Source organism: Diachasma alloeum, unplaced genomic scaffold (genome assembly GCF_001412515.2).
Source record: "Diachasma alloeum isolate Michigan unplaced genomic scaffold, Dall2.0 Dall_scaffold_01042, whole genome shotgun sequence".
In the NCBI taxonomy this organism is placed as follows: domain Eukaryota; kingdom Metazoa; phylum Arthropoda; class Insecta; order Hymenoptera; family Braconidae; genus Diachasma; species Diachasma alloeum.
The window spans coordinates 52,260-62,765 of NW_021681154.1; positions in this window are offsets into that span (position 1 = coordinate 52,260).

The window sequence follows — 10,506 nt, forward strand, 5'->3', positions numbered from 1 at the left end:
AGCCACATGTATCCGGAGGGGTGAAAATTTACGGGGGTAAGGGGGAGGGGTCTGAGACTAGATTGTTATGAAATTCACCCCTCCGGAAACATGCGCTGGTTTTTTATAATAAAAAAAAATTAATTTCGGGGAAAAAACATGATCATGCGGTTTCTCCGGGGGGTTGAAGACAGCCACATGTATCCGGAGGGGTGAAAATTTACGGGGGTAAGGGGGAGGGGTCTGAGACTAGATTGTTATGAAATTCACCCCTCCGGAAACATGCGCTGGTTTTTTATAATAAAAAAAAATTAATTTCGGGGAAAAAACATGATCATGCGGTTTCTCCGGGGGGTTGAAGACACCCGCATATATCCGAAGGGATGAAAATTCAGGGGAGTGAGGGGGAGGATTCTGATATTACATTTTTATAAAATTTACCCCTCCGGATCCATGCGGCTGTCTTCAACCCCCCGGAGAAACCGCATACTCATGTATTTTACCCGAAATTCATTNCCGGAGGGGTGAAAATTTACGGGGGTAAGGGGGAGGGGTCTGAGACTAGATTGTTATGAAATTCACCCCTCCGGAAACATGCGCTGGTTTTTTATAATAAAAAAAAATTAATTTCGGGGAAAAAACATGATCATGCGGTTTCTCCGGAGGGTTGAAGACAGCCCCATGTATCTGGAGGGGTGAAAATTTACGGGGGTGAGAGGGAGGGGTCTGAGACTACATTGTAATAAAATTCACCCCTCCGGAAACATGCGCTGATTTTTTATAATTTAAAAAAAAATTAATTTCGGGGAAAAAACATGATCATGCGGTTTCTCCGGGGCGTTGAAGACAGCCGCATGTATCCGGAGGGATGAAAATTTACGGGGGTCAAGGGGAGGGTCTGAGACTACATTGTTATAAAATTCACTCCTCCGGAAACCAGCGCTGATTTTTTATAATCTAAAAAAAAATTAATTTCGGGGAAAAAACATGATCATGCGGTTTCCTCGGGGGGTTGAAGACAGCCGCATGTATCCGGAAGGATGAAAATTTACGGGGGTGAGGGGGAGGGGTCTGAAACTACATTATTATAAAATTCACTCCTCCGGAAACATGCGCTAGTTTTTTATAATAAAAAAAAAATTAATTTCGGGGAAAACACATGATCATGCGGTTTCTCCGGGGGGTTGAAGATAGCCCTATGTATCCGGAGGGGTGAAATTTTTTCGGGGCGAGGGGGAGGGCTCTGACATTACATTTTTATAAAATTTATCCCTTCGGAAACATGCGCTGATTTTTTATAATTAAAAAAAAAAGAATTTCGGGGAAAATACATGATCATGCGGTTTCTCCCGGGGGTTGAAGACAGCGGCATGTATCCGAAGGGGTGAAAATTTACAAGGGCGAAGGGGAGGGTTCTGAGACTACATTGTTATAAAATTTACCCCTTCGGAAACATGCGCTGATTTTTTTCAATTTTTCGAAAAATAAATTTATGAGTAAATGCATGAGACTGGGGTTTTTCTGCGGGGTTGAAGACACCCGCATATATCCGGAGGGATGAAAATTTAGGGGGGGTGAGAGAGAGGGGTCTGAGATTAGATTTTTATAAAATTTACCCCTCCGAAAACATGCGCTGATTTTTTATAATTGAAAAAAGAAAGAATTTCGGGGAAAATACATGATCACGCGGTTCCTCCGGGGAGTTGAAGGCAGCCTCATGTATTCGGAGGGGTGAAAATTTAGGGGGTTGAGGGGGAGGGAACTGAGATTACATTTTTATAAAATTCACCCCTCCGGAAACATGCGCTGATTTTTTTACATTTTTCGAACAATGAATTTCGAAGAAAATGCATGAGACTGGGTTTTTCTGGGGGGGTTGAAGACACCCGCATATATCCGAAGGGATGAAAATTCAGGGGAGTGAGGGGGAGGATTCTGATATTACATTTTTATAAAATTTACCCCTCCGGATCCATGCGGCTGTCTTCAACCCCCCGGAGAAACCGCATACTCATGTATTTTACCCGAAATTCATTGTTTAAAAAATTATAAAAAGTCAGTGCATGTGCTCGGAGGTGTAAATTTTATAACAATGTCATCTCAGACCCCTCCCCCACGCCCCCTCAATTTTCATCCCTCCGGATACATGCCTCTACTTTCCACCCTGACAGTCATCAGCATTGAATAATTAAAAATATCAACATTTTTTCAGCTAAAATAAAATAACAAAATGCACCGCAACACCCTTCTATCGACTCGTTCGGCAGACGGCTGGCCTGCGACTGCTGCGGCAGCAAAGCAATCGCAGTGCTGTTAACCCGGCCAACCAGGGCGGTCATTTAACCCTAACGCCATCTCGCGGCATTCGTTAATCGGGGATTGTATTGGCATAATTACACTTTCACCCATTTCTNAGGGTTGAAGACAGCCCCATGTATCTGGAGGGGTGAAAATTTACGGGGGTGAGAGGGAGGGGTCTGAGACTACATTGTAATAAAATTCACCCCTCCGGAAACATGCGCTGATTTTTTATAATTTAAAAAAAAATTAATTTCGGGGAAAAAACATGATCATGCGGTTTCTCCGGGGCGTTGAAGACAGCCGCATGTATCCGGAGGGATGAAAATTTACGGGGGTCAAGGGGAGGGTCTGAGACTACATTGTTATAAAATTCACTCCTCCGGAAACCAGCGCTGATTTTTTATAATCTAAAAAAAAATTAATTTCGGGGAAAAAACATGATCATGCGGTTTCCTCGGGGGGTTGAAGACAGCCGCATGTATCCGGAAGGATGAAAATTTACGGGGGTGAGGGGGAGGGGTCTGAAACTACATTATTATAAAATTCACTCCTCCGGAAACATGCGCTAGTTTTTTATAATAAAAAAAAAATTAATTTCGGGGAAAACACATGATCATGCGGTTTCTCCGGGGGGTTGAAGATAGCCCTATGTATCCGGAGGGGTGAAATTTTTTCGGGGCGAGGGGGAGGGCTCTGACATTACATTTTTATAAAATTTATCCCTTCGGAAACATGCGCTGATTTTTTATAATTAAAAAAAAAAGAATTTCGGGGAAAATACATGATCATGCGGTTTCTCCCGGGGGTTGAAGACAGCGGCATGTATCCGAAGGGGTGAAAATTTACAAGGGCGAAGGGGAGGGTTCTGAGACTACATTGTTATAAAATTTACCCCTTCGGAAACATGCGCTGATTTTTTTCAATTTTTCGAAAAATAAATTTATGAGTAAATGCATGAGACTGGGGTTTTTCTGCGGGGTTGAAGACACCCGCATATATCCGGAGGGATGAAAATTTAGGGGGGGTGAGAGAGAGGGGTCTGAGATTAGATTTTTATAAAATTTACCCCTCCGAAAACATGCGCTGATTTTTTATAATTAAAAAAAGAAAGAATTTCGGGGAAAATACATGATCACGCGGTTCCTCCGGGGAGTTGAAGGCAGCCTCATGTATTCGGAGGGGTGAAAATTTAGGGGGTTGAGGGGGAGGGAACTGAGATTACATTTTTATAAAATTCACCCCTCCGGAAACATGCGCTGATTTTTTTACATTTTTCGAACAATGAATTTCGAAGAAAATGCATGAGACTGGGTTTTTCTGGGGGGGTTGAAGACACCCGCATATATCCGAAGGGATGAAAATTCAGGGGAGTGAGGGGGAGGATTCTGATATTACATTTTTATAAAATTTACCCCTCCGGATCCATGCGGCTGTCTTCAACCCCCCGGAGAAACCGCATACTCATGTATTTTACCCGAAATTCATTGTTTAAAAAATTATAAAAAGTCAGTGCATGTGCTCGGAGGTGTAAATTTTATAACAATGTCATCTCAGACCCCTCCCCCACGCCCCCTCAATTTTCATCCCTCCGGATACATGCCTCTACTTTCCACCCTGACAGTCATCAGCATTGAATAATTAAAAATATCAACATTTTTTCAGCTAAAATAAAATAACAAAATGCACCGCAACACCCTTCTATCGACTCGTTCGGCAGACGGCTGGCCTGCGACTGCTGCGGCAGCAAAGCAATCGCAGTGCTGTTAACCCGGCCAACCAGGGCGGTCATTTAACCCTAACGCCATCTCGCGGCATTCGTTAATCGGGGATTGTATTGGCATAATTACACTTTCACCCATTTCTGCTAATTATTAGAAAATAACACAATAAACTGTATTAATTGAATCAAATCGGTCATCTTTCAACTTTTTAACTATTTTTGGATCCGTATTTATGTCATTTTCGGCGTTTTTCACATTAAAATAATATCCTCGTAACAGCCGGCATACTAAGTTGCCAGGGAAACCTGAAATGTATCCATCCAAGATATCAATCACATACTAGAAAAAAAATGAAAAAATTTGAATCACCCCGCTAGAAAATCGAAGAAGAATGGAATAAATAATTCTCTTGGAATTTTATTCATCACAACAATAGTATATTTCGTTACGAGTGCGGAAAAGTGTTTTGTGGCTCGTGGGAGGTTTATAGCACGAGCCGAAGGCGAGTGATATAATCCCACGAGCCAAAAAACACTTTTCCCACGAGTATCGAACGATATTTTTCATCACAATGTGTGGAAAAGGGACGTTTTAGGCACGCGAAGCATGCCTAAAAAGTTACTTTTTCGCACAGCGTGATGAAAAAAGATTTTCAGGTTGATATAACTGTGAAATTCCGAGAGAAATTTGTTCAATTTCCAGAGAAATTCGTCAAATTGTCCTAGAAAAATACGCCTTGAATTTGAATTACACTGAAAAACAGAGAAATTCGGATCACTGAATCCAAAATTGGAAGAGAAAAAATGAAATGAATAGCTTAATATCCTATCCGACACTTCCAAAATTTAAAGCAGCACTTGTTGAATCACGTGAACGAACAGAAAATTTAAAATCCCATCCATTAATTCATAAATAAAAACACTTCACTAACTCTTAATCATGATTTATCACTGAATAATGTTTTGAGAAATACTTACGCTGGACGAAATTACTGAAAGAACACTTAAAGGATACACGCACTGATCCATACGCGGTGATGACCAATTAGGCACTGAAGGGATTGATGTGACGCAATAAAAAATTTGAGGCATATATATCCTCGCATAGTTTATGTTTATAAATAAGACAAAGACATACGACGAAACGTCTCGAACGGAGACAATAGAGTGTGATCTCATCGAAAAAACGTCACTAAATTCCAAGTATTTTACGAATATCGGAATAAATGGATAGAGAGATGAAACGAAAAATTAAAAAAATCATAAACAAAGCGAAACAAAATATCAACCCTTCTAGAACATTCCAAATCGTATTTTCTACGTTTGTTTACCTCTTCCAACTCTCAAAATGTTTATTATTATGACTCAATTGTTCCTTCTAGAATAAAAACTGCGTCATTTGTTAAACTATAAAAGGCGCGTCTCTTCCTGATTACTTTAGTTGCAATTTAACATTCAACCAAATTACCCCTGAAAAAAAAATTCATCAACATGGAATTAATTATTGACATTCAAGATTTTCGTGGTGTGTTCGACGAATTTCTTGTCAAGGAATTAGCATTTATATGTGTTAACACCTATGACAACGGATACCAAGGTTTAGAGTGTGTTCTGTTTGCACCTCCTTACCCCTGGGATGCGCTCTCGAAAAAATGAAAAAATATTAATGCATGGTTGATTGGGCATTTCCACGTAATTCCCTGGAAATCTGGAGACACACCATACACAGACATGAAAAAAATCATCGAGAGGATGGTCCGGAACGTTGCCACCATTTACGTAACCCGGGTAGAAATCACGCCGCTCGAGCTCGCCTCGGAACCCGTATCCCAGCTAGAAATACGCCACTCCGCTCCAGCTTGGGACAAACTCCACGCGCGTCACATGTACCCGAGGTTGAGCCGCGTCACCCGCTCACAGCCCAGCGTTAGACTATTTCGCGAAACGCTTCACCGGGCTTTAGTTGAATGGCCACTGCTCAACCTCAGGTTCATCTCCAATTACTCAATCCCAGTATACTTAACCTCAATAATGATTTGACAGGTCCGATGGCATCGTGATTTGAGCGAAAAAACAATCGAATAAATGTGAAGATGGCATGCTTTTTCAGATGAACAATCACAAGCTCATCAGAAATAACGTGATATTAACTAATCGAATGGGATTAATCTGAAAATACAAGGTAGAACAATTCACTGAAACGTAGTCAAAACTTTCTTTTTTCTCGCGAATACAACAAACAAAATCAAGAAAAATAATCACTTGAAAAACGTTAACGAACCTTTATTATTAATTATCAACGCTACAGGAGAGGATATTCTTCATTTTTCGATAGGCCTACGAGTTCTAAGAATATTCTACGATTTATTAGGGAAATGTTGAATACAGGTATGCCAAAATAACACGCATGAAAAAATTCAACAGAAAAACCTAGCGCTTTCTATTAAATTTCTATTGGAATTCTATGAGAATTCTCTGGAAGTTCTATTAGAATTCTATTCGTTTCTTGCGCCGATTCTATAGGAGATTATGCAACTTCATAGAGTCTTTTTGTTAAGGTAAAATTTGGTGCAAGAAAGTAAATAGGTTTTTATGTTCCTATAGATTTTCTTAGGCGTAAGATTTCTAAGTTTTTTCCGCTCGGTTTTTCTTCTTTTCTTTTAATCAAATGCAGGAACAAAACTTGGAAAATTCATGCCCAATAGTTTCTGTGGAAGAAATCCTAACAGAATAAATTATCTAGAAAAATCAATGGATTTTTTTCTACAAACAAATATCTATTAAAAATGCAGGGGAAAGTTGCATAATTTTCAATGGCATTGACGTAAAAAAAAAAGAATTTTTCAATAGAATTGCAATAAAACTTAAATAGAATTCTCATAGAGCTCCAATAGAAATTCAATAGGAATTCTTAGAGAAAGTGCCAGGTTTTATATTCGATGACAGAGGGAAAAATCAGTAAATTTCAAATTTTATAGAAAGTTCAGTGGAATTCCATTTTTTTTTTATAGTAAGAAGACAAGGATTTTCCAAAGTATTCAAATTTTAAATCGATATTCTAAAAATGCATAAATATCATTCTATTCCACCCTCCACTCGAAACGACACGACTCAATCGGAGCTGAGTTCTAAGCGTTGAGCCACAGCTCAAACTCAAGTGTCGGGTTATGCCGTCTGATGAGCGTTCGACTGTGAGCCGGTATGGAGCGGCGTGTCGCGGCGTGAACTCGGGTCAAGCGGCAAGCTGAGGCTGAGCTCGCGCTCACCTGAGTTGCGGCTCAATCCCCGGTTGAATTTCTACCCGGGAAAGGGAGTGGAGAACCAAAAATTCTTGGACGATATACTTGATTCTTCAAAACCGGTAATTAATCTAGAGGATTTCAAGTGCCCCAAATTAACATCATGGAATTTCTCAGTATGTCATCATCACAATGATGAGTACACGTACATTTCACTTGTGCTCGTGAGAATATGGAGAAGTTGAAAATTTTGTTCGTGAAAAATTGCACACCCTCTCTAAATCGATCCTTGAATATTTATTGTCAATTGAACAGTCTCAAGACAATATCCGCTCAAGATATCGCCTTCTTCTCAAAGGAGTTCATTCTCAAGTTTGCATCCAGTGATATTGAGGAAATTTGGGATAAACTACCGCAAGAATATCGCAACGATAAAGAAATTGCAAATTGTCGTAGATGCCGACGACATGATCCGACACTACTCGATAAATCACCAGATGATGATAACGATCCAGTGAAATCATTGAATGACCTACCTAGTTGCTTTTTTCCGATGAAAAAATGTTGTTATATGTGCAGAGTTTTGAACAAAATCGAAAAATCGGATAAAATTGATAAAAAGAAGAATGTTTCATAATTTCATGTACAAAGTCAATGAAAATGTATGATGAGAAACATAAAAAAAATTGATGTGAAAAATGATTTTTTAATTATTAATATAGGTTCCATATTTTTTTTTCCTTTGTTTTCCGAAAGGAGAAAGAACGAGTGCATTGGCTGAAAGCTAACTCCTGTCCTGGATTATTAAAGAGCATGTGTTGATCCATTTATGGAGTGAATCATCCCGTTGAGTGGCAGCTATCGGTCTCTCCTCTTTAATCCACCATGGGAGTTTCCGTTTGCCCAGAAAAATCATTCCAGAAAATATGAAAATATAATTTTTACTTGAAATTAATTTTTTTCTTAATCTAGAGATTGTAACAATCTCACCAATAATTTTTATAACCTTCCAATTTCATATTTTTCAATAAAAAATCGTTGATTGAAAAGTGAGTTTTTTGGAAACGTCAACCGGATTGTAACGTCGCAGCATTGAAATTACCTTTCTCTCTCACTCCCAGCGGAATCCGACTATACACGCCCTCTCTCGCACGTTAGCAGGCTAGTGTAAGTGCACTGCTGTGACGCATCAGCCTCGACAGCGTATATTTGAAGTATTAACTTCCAGTTCATTATTAACATTATTAATACATGCGAAAATTGAATTTTTTCATGGAATACTTTTTATAAATCATAGAACAAGTTGAGAGGGAAATTTGATTAGTTTAAAGAAAATTTATCTTTAGTGCTCAAAACTCTCACCACATCGCAAACCGCGGAATAAATCTCTAACTCATTGTACCGAAAAAATGAAGAATCTGTCAGTAAAAATTTTAATCACGTTCAATAATAATATTAATAATAATATTGGGACATGATGACTCATTTCTCAAGGTGAAATTGATCTAGAACCGCTATTACTACACGGAGAAAAAAATCTCTCGAAAATTAATGTACCTTCCCACTAACGCATGGACCGTACCGAATGGGGCATAAATAAATAGAGAACACTCTACACAAATTAGAATTACTCTCTCAAAAATTTCGTGTCCTGCACCCCACTTTTTTCCGCTCATTAGAAACTAGTCTAAGGAATCCCATTTTGATGGAACTAAAGACGAAAAACTGGCGGGCCCCTCTCCAAATTTTAGTGTGCCACTCACTAAATTTTCGCCTGTACTCCTTTACTAAGTGGTGACCTCTGTGCTTTGAAGAATAAATGAGCCTCGTAAGTACGTAGACTATCGTATGGCGTTTAGTGGATTGGCACACTAATTTTTGGATCCCCGAGCGCACGACTTTGTGGTGCGCGCCTACTATTTTTTAACTTGTTCCCCCGAGTTATAGGAGTGTTACATTTCGATTACCAGCGTACCCCCTGACACGTCCCCGCGTTGGTGGGTAGCACACTAATTTTTGGCGAGACCTTCAACGAGATTGTCGTGTATTTTTCTCTCCGTGTACACTACTGTTGCACGGAGAAAAAAATACATCGTAATTTTGTGAGAATCCTTCCAAAAATTAGTGTGCTGTTCACCAACGCTGGGACATAACAGGGAGTCATCGGAGAATTCGCATATGGGACACTAATTTTTACGGGAATCCCCCGAAAAAGTGGCCGGAGTCCCACCAAAAATTAGGGTGCCACTTATGAATTTTTCGACGACCCCATGTTATGTCCTGATGTTGGGGGACAGCACACTAATTTTTGGGAGATTTTTTTCTCAGTGTGTCGTTGGACGCGCCCCACTCCACGGGCTTGATCTCCCCACTCTCCACATTCTCCGCGTATTAGCGGAACTTCTGCAAACGTTTCATTTGCTAATTTCCTCCAAAAATATGAAAAAATTACCAAAAAAGTTTTTGTTAACAATCAATAGTGCACAAACTCAATGGGAGCTTCTGTTTTGCATCTCTGTCCTTATAGTGCCAATTTGATGAGAAATTATATTGATTGATTATATTATATTGATGAAATTTTTCAATTTTTTTTCATTTTTAAAATGTGTAGGCGCCAGGTCTAATAGTACATTAGAGTACAAGTGCACAAATTTCGTTTTCAAGGAATGTGTAGTTTACAGGCCGAGCCGAAGGCGAGGTTTGTGCACACATTCGTTGAAAACGAAATTTATTACCGAGTGCTCTATAATATTTTATGTCAAGTCGTGCAGAAGTCGAGTTTTGAGCAAGCTGCGCGAAGCGCAGCGTGCGATAAACTCGACTTATTGCACGGCGCGACATAAATTAAGTTTCCTTGGAATTATTATACGAGAAAGAATTCTCTACGGATGCATCATCAGAAATTATTTGAACTCACTCGGGATGTAATTGTTAACAAAAATTTTTTTGGGAATTTTCCTCATCCAAATGTCAGCCAATAGAATTGCACTATTCGACTGTTATTTCATATAGTCAACACGGTATTCAGCTGATAATTTTTGATAATTCAACTGGTAATTTTTCATGTTGACTATATTTGTGGAAAACAAAAGATTCCATGGTCGAGTGAACCCCTGGTTGGAACTGTCAGATGGATTTTGTCTCATAGTGCAATTCTTTTGGGCGACATTTGGATGGGAAAATTCCTTCCCGAATACTACCCGAGCTTCCAAATTAATCGAGTAATTCCCTCAAGGTTTCCTGCACACAAACGAAGTCGTCAAGTTT